At 44.8% G+C, this 13,503-nt stretch overlaps 1 protein-coding gene across 4 annotated transcripts in view; it reads right to left on the bottom strand.

Moving 5' to 3' along the window:
* The window catches only part of ZNF133 (zinc finger protein 133), a 40,317-nt gene that overhangs the window by 20,958 nt on the left and 5,856 nt on the right, over positions 1–13,503 (bottom strand). For 3 of the 4 annotated variants that reach the window (XM_047854110.1, XM_047854113.1, XM_047854114.1), the window contains exons 1-2: positions 3,161–3,569; positions 1,792–1,864 (exon numbers count right to left, since the gene is read on the bottom strand). The exons of the other annotated variant lie outside the window; for it this stretch is intronic. The gene's annotated coding sequence lies outside the window, so the exon portion shown is untranslated. Of the gene's footprint in view, positions 1–1,791; positions 1,865–3,160; positions 3,570–13,503 lie in introns of those variants that run through there. 4 annotated transcript variants of the gene reach the window in all.

Below are 13,503 nucleotides of genomic sequence, written 5' to 3'. Positions count from 1 at the left end.
TCCCTCTCTCTCTGCCCCTCCCCTGTTCATGCTCTGTCTCTCTCTGTCTCAAAAATAAATAAACGTTAAAAAAAAAAAAAAAAAAGAAAAGATTCCTCTGGGGGCGCCTGGGTGGCTCAGTCGGTTAAGCGTCCGACTTCAGCTCAGGTCACGATCTCACAGTCCATGGGTTCAAGCCCCGCGTCAGACTCTGGGCTGATGGCTCAGAGCCTGGAGCCTGCTTCCAATTCTGTGTCTCTCTCTCTCTCTGCCCCTCCCCCGTTCATGCTCTGTCTCTCTCTGTCTCAAAAATAAATAAACGTTAAAAAAATTTTTTTGAAAAGATTCCTCTGGTTGCCATACTAATATAGTTTAGGGGGACAAGGGAAGATGCAAAGGGATCATTCAAGGGCTCTGATCATCCAGGTGAGTGAGGTGAAATGGTGGTCCGGGCCCCAGTGGAAATAGTGGAGACTGGAGATAGTTAGAGTCCAGATTTGCTTAGTGGGGATGGAGTGTAAGAGCAAGAAAGAGTCAAGGGTGACTCCAAGGGTTTGAGCCTGAGCAATCTGAAGGAAGGAGATGCCATGTCCCTGCCCCTTATTAGAGCTTATTAAACTCCCTGAAAGAGTGATCTATACTCCACTGGGGCGGAGCACGTTTGGGAGGTGACCAGAGTTTATTGTCGGACACATTAAGTTTGGGATGCCCAAGAGATACCCAGGAGGAAATTCGAAGTAGACAGCAGGAGACTAGAATTTGGAGAGGAAGGCATGGGTCTAGGCTGAACCTCAAAGATGGCATTTAAGGCCTGGAGAGGAGACGGGGTCACAAGGGAGACAGTATGGCTGGAGAAGATGAAAAGTCCAAGAACCGAACCAGGGCCTTCCACAGTAGGGATCTGGGAGAAGGGAAGTTGGCAAGAGAGAGGAGGAGTGACCTATGAGATAGGAGGAAAACCCGGAAACCAGAAGCAACCAATGTGAAAGAGTATTTTAAGGAAGAGGACGTATGCAACTATGTAAAATGTTGCTGAGAACGGACTATGACTTTAGCCACAGGGAGAGCATGGGCACCTTGACGACAATGTGTTTCAGTGGGGAGGGCCAAAAAGGCCTCATAGGAACATTTAAGAGATGAAGGAAGGACAGACATGGAGACAGCAAGCAGAGGCAATTCTTTCAAGCTTAGCTCTGACGGGGAGGAAAAACACAGAGCAACAGCTGGAGGGGGAAATCACGTCACTGCTCTGCTCCCTGCTGCCCTCAGATCAAGGCCACACTCACTAACTTGTCCTTGAGGACTCATTCCAATAACACCCAACCCACACCTTTCCAATCAGATCTCCCCTGTGAACTTCCTTCCCAGCCAGCAAGAATGACAACTCTGTGCCTTCACACTGCATCACCCGCTTAGTCTAACTGGGTGCCCAATCCTCCAAGAACTACATCATGATCCAGTGGGACAGTTGGACAGTCACAGTGCAGCCTGGGAGCCCTAGAGTCCTGAGAGTGTCGACTGTTCTGCTGCTGACAAGGACACTGGAAGTACTGCCTGGGGAAATCTGGGAATGTTCTACAGTGGGATGGCATCTGAGCTCAATCAACAGGGTTTATACTGAAGCAGAGAGGCATGGAGAAATCAAAGGGGTCATGAATGAGGGCACAAGGTCTGAAGAAGAGTCCCTGTGAAAACTGTCACCTTGACAATGGGCCTTCTTTCCTGGGGATGGGACATTGTAGGACACAAGATGCAAAGCTGAGCAAAGAAAACCCACTGTGGTTTGGCAAGCAAAAGGTAAAGGGTCCCCACCTGAAGCTGGATTGTCAGGAGCCTGGGAGTCCTCTCTTTGCCCACCAGGCAGTCCTCTCTGGGCAGGCAGGGGCTGCAGGGGGCAGAGCAAGAACAAAAAAACGTTCAGAGTTACAGGAAACCCTCATGCTCCAGTAGGGTAGGGCCTCTTCCAACCTTCCTTCCTTTAAGGAGGAATGGACCTATCACAGAAGAAAAGACTGTGCACATCTTGCTGGGAACACAGCTTGCCCTGACACGCTGCTGACACTGAGCAGGAGCTGATCCTCTCTCACCTTTGTTCTTAGTAAGAATAGTACTTAGTGGGCCCTGAGTATATACGAGTATACACCAGAGACTGTTCCAGGCACTGTGAGTTTTACCTTTCTCCTCACCCAGTGAAGTACAATATATTATCTTCATTTTACAGATGAAAGAATTGAGGCACAGCAAGGTCAGTCTCTTACCGGAGGTGGCACAGCTATAAAATGACTGAGCCTGGATGAAATCTGGCTGCAGAGGCCACATTCTTAACCAGTGAGGGCAGTGATGGTGAATCTCTGTGGGTTGCAAGGATTCTCGGTGTATCCATGATAAGAATCAAGAATGCTTCTTGGGTGATAAGCACTGAATTTGAGTAATGGGTCTAAGGAGTTCTATCTACTTCTGACTGTTTGAAATTTCTCCATAAAAAGTTAAAATGGAACTTAAAATTCCAAAGCCCGTTCACACCAGAGACGTGGGAATCTGGGATTCCTGTGGACAACGACGATCCTCGGGATCTTTGAAAAACTTGCCCAGTGGACCCTGGCCCGACCTCTTCCTCCAAGGCCGGAACCCAAGGGCGACCAGCCAAATTGAGAGCCTAGCATCGCGCCAAAATGGCCACTCCACACCCAGTGCAACTCGGGCACGTCTGGCCAAGCCAGCCTGCCCATCGTCCCGCCGCGGCAAAGCTGAGGGGTACACCCGAAAAAAGACGATCAGCACCCACCCACCCAACCCCAGACACGTGGCCCCAGGGACGGCTCCCACATCACCACCTGGGAAATTATCAGACCCCCAAAGCCTACTTACTAAACTCCCCGCAAACCCGGGGAGTTGTGACACGAGCGACCCCCTCTCCCAATATCGCGATTTCGGCCAAGGCCGAACCTGTCCCCACCCACAAGAATCCCTGGACGAAAGGCCCAAGCCCAGCACCCACCACCACTGGACTTCGCCGCTGAGCTTCCCCCACGTTCCTCGTAGATGCGCGCCCACACCCCCAAAATAAGACATCCGGGAGAGCACGGCCTGAGCCACGACAGCGTGTCCCCACACTACCTCCTCTCCCCGCCATCTGCACCGACCCCAGCCTCAGCCCAAAGACTAGCCTTTCAGGACCTACCTTTCCGCGCCGGGAAGGGCACAGTTGCGGCAAGGGTCCCACGGGAGCCTTACTCGCCAGCACCACCAAAGAACAAGGGGTCACTCCAGCCACCAGCTGGGGACCTAGTTCTGTAGGGCGCCGGGACTACACTCCCCAGCATCCTCGGTGTGGCGCCGGGACCACACTTCCCAAGATGCTCCGCGCAACCAGACGAGGGCTGACATCCCTCGGCTTCCACTGCCCTCCCAGGGAGCCGTTTCTGGGTAATGTGCCCGGTCACTGTGGAGAATGACCACTGTGGCACCTGGATCCCCGGTCTTTTTTCTTAAATCCGCGTCCACAAAACATGCTTCCCGGGTGAAGCTTCTCGACCTGCCGTGACCTCCACTCTAACGCCTTGGCCTCAAAGACTACACTTCCCAGTGACCCCTACTGTGACTTCCGCAACCGGTGCCGGCCCGCCTCTCGGTGGGCGGAAATGACGCATCAAGGGGGAAAGATCGGTTTGCCTTCTGGGATTGGCTGAGGTCGGCGGCGGTTGGGTGAAGTCGCCCTTCTCCAGCGGCGGGGTTGCACACCACGGTCGGGGGCGTTCAGTGAGCGCCCCGCAGGCGTGGTCTCGTCCAGCTCACGTGCCCTTTTAACTCGGTTGAGGCCCATGGAGGGCGGAAGCTGAGAGAGGCAGAGCAGTCTTCCCGAGGTCTCCCGTCCCGAGCGAGGTAGACCTGGATTCTGAGCATAAGCCCTCAACCCGAACAACCCATTTCGGATGCCCGGAGACCTTTTTCTTCTGCTGGAGTCCCCAGAGTTTTGGGCAAACTCTCATTTGTCTTCTGGAGAACAGGAGCCTCACTGTTGGACCATAGCTTGGGGTAGAGCCCACTGTCGACTTAGCTCTTTAGGTCTTTGTTCCGGGGTCTGGTTGAGAATAAGGGGTTTTTGTTTGTTTGTTTTGTTTTTGGAAAATGAATCCATTCCCTTCTTTTGGCCCGCTGCCTGTTCATAGTGAATTTAGTTCATCCCTGGTTCTGGAGAAATGCTCAGTCTTACTTGGAGCCCTCTTTTGACACTTTCTCTCTGCCCCACCCGTGGCTCATTCACCAAGAAATTACCTGTTAACATCCATGAAGGTTCAAAGTAACAATGCAGACACATCCATGTGTAACTGTCCAGGGATGCTTGCTGTATGCCAAGGGCAGAGATGGCTGGGATCCCAGGGGCCTTGGCGGTGAGAGACCAAGGGAGACTTCCGGGATGAGAGACTGCCTGAGCTCCCCTGAGGGAGTAGATGAGATGAGGAGTTGGAGAAAGGCCGGTGAGAAGAGAGCAGGAAGTGAGGTCAAGGTCTTAGGAGCTTGGTCACTGGGTAAATTGTCCTGGCCTCAGTGAGGGAAGTTGTCAAAAGAAATTGACAGGGCACCTGGGTGGCTCAGTCCGTTGAGCGTCCGACTTCGGCTCGGGTCATGATCTCACAGTTTGTGAGCTCAGGCCCCACGTTGGGCTCTGTGCTGACAGCTCAGAGCCTGGAGCCTGCTTCCAATTCTGTCTCTCCCTCTCTCTCCCTGCCCCTCCCTCACTTGTAGTCTGCCTCTCTCTCTCAAAAATAAATGTTAAAAAAAAAAAAAATTGACACCATCTTTTGTCATCTTCAATCTTCTAAGCCCCTCTGGTAAATTTAAAATTTTTATTTATTATGCTCTTTAGTCCTACAATCCCCACTTGGTTCTTTTTTCATAATTTCCATCTTTCAGATGAGGTTGCCCCCATCTGTTCACTCATTATGCACATGTGTTCCTTCATTATATTTATATTATCTGTTGTAAAGTCTTTGCTAAAACCTCTGGGCCATCTCAAGATCTGTTTCTGTTGACTGCTTTTTTTTTTTTTTTTGTCTTGACTATGTTCCTCTGCATGTCCAGTAATTTTCCAACTTTATTCTGGGCATTTTTGTTAGCAAGACTAAATTCTCTTCTGTTCCTCTCCTCTGAGTGTATTTTTTATTCTTATAGATAGTTTAGTTATTGGCTGGTCATTTTGAACTTGCGTAGGCTTCTTTTATGCTTTATTAGGGTAGGTCTTTGAGCATTCAGGGTATTTATCAAGCCTCTCTAACTTGGCAGCACTCAAATTTAAAGTTCTTTCACCCATGCAAATATTACATCTTTATTCTAGTTTCTGTTAGATCACGTCTAGAGAAGATGTTACTATAAGATGTGGTTTTTCTCAGTGGCGGATTAAATGTTACATTAGATAGTTGAGAGAGAATAAGTCAACTGGAAGATAAAGGCCACAAACTTACACAAAACGTAGCACAGAAAGACAAAGAGGGAAAATTTTTAAGGAGCAGTTAAGAGATACGGAAGATAAAATAAGAAAGAGACAATATAGGTAGTGGAGGAGAGAGAATAGATAAAGGAATAATGGATGAATTTTTTTCCAAAATTAATTTTTAATCCCTAGCAGCATAAAGGAAATTAATGAAAGAAATAAAAACTAGGAAATAAGAGGAAAGCCATGCCTGCACACATCAGTACTTAAAGACAAAAATTATATCGCAACAACAGAAAGAAATGAAGGAATGATTGGTTACAAAGAAACAGCAATTAGACTGACAGCAGATATTTCAACAGCAACAGTGACGTTCAAAACCCTAAATAATATCTTCAGAATACTAAAGAAGAGAAATTCTCAACTTTTAATCCTATGTCGGCTAAATTATTATTCAAGAATAATGTGTTAAAAAAGATGTTTTCATCTAACCTAAAATTTGGAAATTTGGGATTGTTACAGTTATAGATGGTAAGATATTAGGTGAATACTGTAAAAAAAAGATGTGGTTTGACCCCTGTGGCATGGCCTCTCTCGTTTCTCAGCTTGAATGACTGTGTCAGTGAGGCCTCCCCACTCTGGTGGAATCAAAACTGCAGTTGCTAGTCTCAACTTTCAATATTTCTGTCCTCTCAGCTGCACAGTAGCTTGTGTAGTTAATCCTTGTGTAGTTCATACCACACAGGCATGGCCCACCCTCAGCAGGGATGGGTGCTGCCCCTTCTGCACAGTTGCCTCCTCTTGAGATCTGCCCGACATGTTTTGTCTGCTTTACCAAACCTGAAGTCCTTTTTGCCTCCTCACCTTAGTGGGACCAGAATGCTCTACACCCACCCCGCTATATCATGGTCAGAAATTATCCCCAAGCTTGCCAGTTAACCAGGGAAATGTGAGACTCCCGTAGGAGTTTCCTCTCCCTCAGGGATCACAGTCTTGTGCTGCCTGTGGTCCAGTGCCTAAAAACAGTTACCTCATACTTTCTCCACTGTTAGGATTATTTATCATGGAAATGATGGTTTGGTACCAGCTACTCTGTCATGGCCAACAGAGCACGTTCATCTGGTAGCTTTTTTTTTTTTTTTTTTTTTTAGAGTACACATGCATATGAACAGGGGAGGGACAAAGGAAGGGAGAGAGAATCTTAAGCATGCTTCATGCTCAGTATGGCACCCAATGTGGGGCTTGATCTCATGACCCTGGACCATGACGTGAGCAGAAATCAAGAGTCGGACGTCCCTCATCTGGTAACTACTTTTAACAACAAAATTTATATTTATTTTTCCAACCATTCTAATTCTAGGACTAATCCTTTGTATAGGCAACTAATTTGTTAGAATCAATAAGACCGCTCATCTTCAGAAGGAAACCCTACCATTTGTGACAACACAGATGGACTTGGAAGACATTCTGCTGAGTGAAATAAGTCAGACACGGAAGGAGAAATACTACATGATTTCTATATGAGGCAGTTAAATAGTTAAAAAGGTACAGAAATAGACAATAGGATGATAGTTGGGGAAGGGGATTTGGGGAATTGTTCAGTGGGTATAAAGTTATAATTTTACAAGATAAGTAAGTTCCAGAGACCTGGCAAATAACATAGGGACTATACTTAGCAGCAAGATATTGTGCACTTAAAAATTTGTTAAGAGAATAGATCTAATGTCAAGTGTTCACACACACACACACACAAAAGGGCACAAGGAAACTTAGAGATAATGGATATCTTTATTACCTTGATTGTGGTGATAGCAACATGAATGTATACACATGTCCAAACTCACTAAATTGTATACATTAATCATGAGCAGTTTTCTGTATACCAGTTATACCTCAAAGAATTAGTAAGGCCGTGGCTGTACAAGGAATTTTAATTGTTAGGTTTGTCATTCTTTCCCTGGAATACTTGTAAGGTACATTTTATTAGGGCACCCTAAAAAAATTTCAGCAGCCATTGTGATAAAGTTCAGCCACAAAGTTAATTATGTTTCTCTTCAACTCACAAAAAAGATCTCACAGGTTAATGATATTCAGAGGAACCAGTTTTCAGGCAAAATAAGTTAGTTTAATGGATTGAACATTTCAAAGGTATGTGATTGATGTTACTGTTATCCTCAGCTCTATGATAGTTTAGCTTTTTTGTAAAATTTTGTAATGTTTAATTGTGCTGACGTTAGATTATAGGACATAACTAATAATACTACATTCAACTAGTTAATGTCCTTGTTCTGGTTGAATTAATTACACCTTTAAATCATAACCTTATGCATATTTTGTTATATTCCTGACATCTGATAAATACAGTTACAGAATGTATCAAATTTACTCTCGTTGTATCCCCTCCAGGCTTGATGTATTTATGCCAAGGTATGATCACCACATAAAGTCACTTTTGGAAAGAGGAAGGAGTCTGCCCAGGAGGAATGGTTTTATATTGTTAGTTTAATATGTCTACATTCCTTGCCCAGATCTCAAATGACTTAATCTTCCCTCATCAATGTGCCTGTTGAAGTTCAGACTTCCCAGGAGGAAGTGCAGTCTTCCCAGGAGATTACTGGTTTCTATTGCTTTGTGTCCTGCTTTCTCCCTTGGTCTTGAGCACTTGAACTTAGTAGGACACATGCGGAACCTGTCCCTTGTGATGATGGCCATGGCCCATGTAACCTATGTCTACTATACAAACTCAAGAGAAAGCCTTAAATCACTTGCTGCAAAGACAAGGAATTGCTTTGAGATACTTATGTACCAAACAAGTTGGCATTTGTGTGGGGGCCGTCATTTTTGGTTGTGTTTGGATACATCCTTCTGAATAATAAAGTGCAAGAACAAGCCAGTTGGTTATCCCACGTGACTCAGTTTGGCCAAATAGGAAGTTGGTTAGAGGATTCTCTACACGTGTTACTTAGGCTATTGTCATACTTGTTCCCAATTGTTGCTTCTGCCAAGTGTGTTGTTGAGAAGGTATTAAATACTTTGGCTACCAACCCATCAGTACAAGCCACAGATGATTTTGTATCAAAAGGAAATTGAAGCAAGTCTGATAAAAGCAAAGAAACTCTGTGAGAATGACACTGAAAACAGCGTGGAGGTGTAGAACTGAAAACCTGATCATTTGGCTGTGATCTATTTTCATGGCCATCCCATCATTTTAGGAAGGGAAAGGACCAGAAGGAGGGACAGTAAAAGGAAAATATTTTATTCAGAGCAACACTTACTTGGAAGATAATTAGACGCTGTCTCCTTGCAGCTAAATCTATTAAGAACCATGAACTTTGAATGACCCTCATTAGGCCAAAAACTTTCTGGATTTAACTCAAGAATTTTTCCTGACCTCCGAAAAATGGAACCTCTTTTAGCCAATCATGTAGCAGTTTTGTGGACTCATTCCAATCTGTGCAGAGTGCTAGCTTTCAGGCCTTGATGAGCCTAGCCACAGTGAAACACACTTTCTACTTTCAAACATTCTAAAACGTGACCTTTCCCCATTAATGAACAGTCTAGGAAACTTTGTCAGTGGTGCATATAATAGACTCAGGCCTTTTCTTAAGCCCCAGTCATTTTTGTTTTACATTAGAAACAAAACAATACTATATATGAAAACCAGAATTCTGATGACAGCAAATTCACTATTAAATGATTATCTTATCAAAAGAAAAAATTAAAAAGGTAAGAAAACAAAGCCTTCAACCCAAGTTAGAAAAAAATAGCAAGAAGAAACAGAAAGGCATGAATGGATAAATTAGAAAACAGACACGCAAAGTGGTTAGAGCACCTGGCACAGAATGGGAGCTCAATACCTGTTAGCTAGGATTCACCACCACTGTTTCCACATCCCCCCAAAACTGCCTTCCGCTCACCTTCCACCAGGTGGTTTTTCACAAACGTGATTGCACTTTGGTTCCTGATGGTGTGGTGTACTTTTGCTTCGAAAAACATGTCATTGAATAAAATTGTTTTTTAATTTGGAAAGAAATAGGTTTTTTTAATTTTTAATGTTTATTTATTTTTGAGAGAAAGAGAGAAACAGAGCATGAGCAGGGGAGGGGCAGAAAGAGAGGGAGACACAGAAGCAGGCTCCAGGTTCCAAGCTATCAGCCAGAGCTTGACACAGGGCTTGAACCCAAACTGTGAGATCATGACCTGAGCTGAAGTCGGACGCTTAACCGACAACCACCCAGGCACCCTAAGAAATAGTTTTGTTTTTTTTTTTTAATTTTAGGCTTTTTATTTGGAAATCACTTTAAGCTTATAGAACATTGCAAAAGTAGTACACAGAACATGAGTACACTCAAGATGCACCAACAGACGAATTTTGCCCCAGGTGCTCTTATTTGCCCCAGTGAGCAGGCTTTCTCTCCCTTCTCTCCCTTTCTCTCTCTCTCTGCTTGTATACACACACACGTACACACATTCCCCCCTGAATCATTTGTGGGTAAGTTGCATACACCATAGACCTTCAGATATGTCAGCACGCATTTCCCAGGAATTAGGACATTCTCGGCCATGACTACAGAAGTTATCAGGTATAGTCAATTTAACACTGATGAGATACTTTTACATAACCTGCCATCCCTATCCCAATTTGACAATTAACCTGGTAATGTGTTTTATACGTTTCCCCCACTCTAGTACAGAATCTAGTCGAGGACTTTAGTGGTCATGTTCCTCCTTTCCTTTAATCTGGAATAGTTCTCGGTTTTGTTTTTGTTTTTGTCCTTTATGACAGTAACATCTTGCAGAACAAGGGCCTTCTTTTTGGCAGGTGAACATTTCTTGCTTGGGGGTTCCCACTCAAGATGTACACTCAAATGTACAATCCTAGTCAGAGCACTGACACACCTGGGTTGTGTCTTTCCCATTAGGTGGTGCCCGATTCTGCCTTGTACAGTTACTACTCTTTCTTCCTACCTCTACTTAAGATCATCCCTGGGGAGATACCTTAAGACTGTATACCCATTAATGATTCTTGCCTAAGCCAGTCTTCACTGTGACGGTTACAAAGTTACAATTTTCCAATGCAGGTACTCCTTCCATATTGTCCAGTCAGCACTAGGCATTGGAATGGAATGTTATTTTAAAAAGCAGTGTTGGCTGTCAACAATAGCCAAATTATGGAAAGAGCCTAAATGTCCATCAATTGATGAATGGATAAAGAAATTGTGATTTATATACACAATGGAGTACTACGTGGCAATGAGAAAGAATGAAATTATGGCCCTTTGTAGCAACGTGGACGGAACTGGAGAGTGTTACGCTAAGTGAAATAAGCCATACAGAGAAAGACAGATACCATATGTTTTCACTCTTATGTGGATCCTGAGAAACTTAACAGAAACCCATGGGGGAGGGGAAGGAAAAAAAAAGAGGTTAGAGTGGGAGAGAGCCAAAGCATAAGAGACTCTTAAAAACTGAGAACAAACTGAGGATTGATGGGGGGTGCGAGGGAGGGGGGGGTGGGTGATGGGTATTGAGGAGGGCACCTTTTGGGATGAGCACTGGGTGTTGTATGGAAACCAATTTGACAATAAATTTCATATATTGAAAAAAAAATCTAGAAAAAAAAAGCAGTGTTGGGGCTCCTGGGTGGCTCAGTAGGTTGGATATCCGACTTCGGCTCAGGTCATAATCTCACAGTTTGTGAGTTCGAGCCCTGCCTTGGCCTCTGTGCTGCTGACAGCTCAGAGCCTGGAGCCTGCTTTGGATTCTGTATCTCCCTCTCCCTCTTCCCCTCCCCTGCTCATGCTCTCTCTCTCTCTCTCTCTCTCTCTCTGTCTCTCAAAAATAAATAAACATTAAAAAATTTAAAAGAGCAGTGTTTCCAGGTAGCAGTGAGAGATAGATGTGCAAAGCCCTCATCCCAGGGTCACCAAGGCTCTTTGGAGGTGTAGAGAGCTGTGAGGAGCTGGGGAGTGCAGCAGGGGTGGGGTGGCAGGAGGCAAGGGAGGCCGGGGGCTCCGTGCACTTCTTTGTGTGCCTGGCTCAGGTGTCCAGACTCAATTCTGAACATTGGTGAGCTTATACAATTATAACAATATAAAACCTAATATTGGAGAAAAGAACTTTATCAATATAATTTTTTAATGTTTTTTAAAAAGTTTATTTATTTTGAGACAGTGAGAGAGCAAGCAAGGGAGGGGCAGAAAGGGAGGGAGAGAGAGAGAATCCCAAGCAGGCTCTGCACCATCAGCACAGAGTCTGACGTGGGGCTTGAACTCATGAATCATGAGATCATGACCTGAGCCAAAACCAAGAGTTGGGCACTTAACCGACTGAGCCATCCTGGGGCCCCATATCAATGTAATTTTTAATTTAAATAATGCTCCCCTGTACCCATATATTTAATATTTGCAGAAAAGCCAATTGTCCCTTCATTTAATTTTTTATCATATTCAGAGTTAAACAAGCCCGAGCATCATGATCAGATTTTTATAAACAATGACAATAACAGCAACAGTGAAGAGCAGTTTCTGAGGAATGAAGAGATTAGGAGCCATAAGAAGTAAGATAAAGAGAGTAAAGGGCCGTGGACCTCTGCTAAAGACAAATGAGGTTTATAGTCGATGGGCAACTGCGAGTTGTCAGAAATCCCATCTAATGTCGACTGGAGCTTCTCAAAGATGAATATGCTGGGGGTTCTTATAAGATGTAGATCCTGACTCAGGGATCTGAGCTCCACACTGAGATGCTCTTGGTCGGCGCCCACCCTCTGAGCTGTTGGTCCCCAGGAGGCCTGTCGTAAATGACAGGGAGGGTGTGGATAAGGCAAGCTACAGAAGGAGCAGTTGAATGACAAGATACCTCAGTCTTGATGAGAATGAACAGTCACCACCACCACCACCCAGCCCATTGGGACTGTGGTCCCCAGTAGTTCCTTGAGGGCTCGATGATGCAGGTGTGGCTCAATCTCAGGTCTCAGGTACTTTTGAAAGCTATTCGCAGGGTCCAGATACTGTGCTTTACTACATCATCTCACTGAAGCCTCGGAACAGCCAAACAGGGATTACTCCCTTTTTAAAGATGGGGACACAGAATCTCAGAGCTGGTGGCAGCATGTAACTGCAGAACCCAAATCTGAACCTTCTGGCTCCAAAATCCCGCTCTTACCATGCATTAGTGAAGTGCCCACCACACACCATTCATGGGGTTCATTAAATGATGTGGCATTCCCTGCCCTCCAGCAGCACAGACTAAGAGGAAGAAGGATGTATTGCAAGCAGTTCCCATCCAGCCATGCGAGTAAAGAAAAGTACCACCACGGCATTAGGTTTCGGCTATGCAGACCTCTTTGGCTGGAATGGTAATACATGCCCTTTTAAAATAGAATCTTGAGAATTAAATATGCTGGAGTAACATATTTAAAGATAATAAATGATTCAGCCTACCTTAACTCTTTCCCTCCTAACATTTTACTGTGAAGATTTTTCCAACATAAAAGTTGGGACAATTGTGCGATGAATTTCCAGATGCCCACTGCAGTTAGCATTTTATTGTGTACTTTTGTCACACACCTCTCTGTCATCCATCAGTCCCTCAATTTTTTTTTAAGAGAAAGAGAGAGCTCAGGTGGGGGAGAGGGGCGGGGAGAGAGAGAGAGAGAGATTGAGGGAGAATCCCAAGGAAACACCATGCTGTCAGTGCAGAGCCTGACTCAGGGCTCAATCTCATGAACTGCGAGATCATGAGCTGAGCTGAAATCAAGAGACAGACGTTCAACGGACTGAGCCACCCAAACGTCCCGGTCGCTCTAATGTTTTAATGCATTACAGAGTTCCAAATATCAGGTACCTTACCTCTAAAAAAGCCTGCATGCATATCATTAACTAGAGTTCAGTATTTGTTTACAGTCCTTTTCTTTAAGTGAAATTTACTTACAATGAAACGCACAAACCTTAGGTGTGTTTTGACAAATTTTGACAAACACAGATGCCCATGGAACCCAAGCCCTTCTCCAGAGGTAGAATGTTCCCATCACTCCATCACTTCCCACTGTCCCTTCCTAGTCAATTTTCATCCCCATGGTCTCAGAGGCAATT

This window comes from Prionailurus viverrinus, chromosome A3, assembly GCF_022837055.1.
Source record: "Prionailurus viverrinus isolate Anna chromosome A3, UM_Priviv_1.0, whole genome shotgun sequence".
NCBI lineage: Eukaryota > Metazoa > Chordata > Mammalia > Carnivora > Felidae > Prionailurus > Prionailurus viverrinus.
The sequence above is the reverse complement of the archived record's forward strand: the minus strand, read 5'-3'. Positions and strand labels throughout refer to the sequence as shown.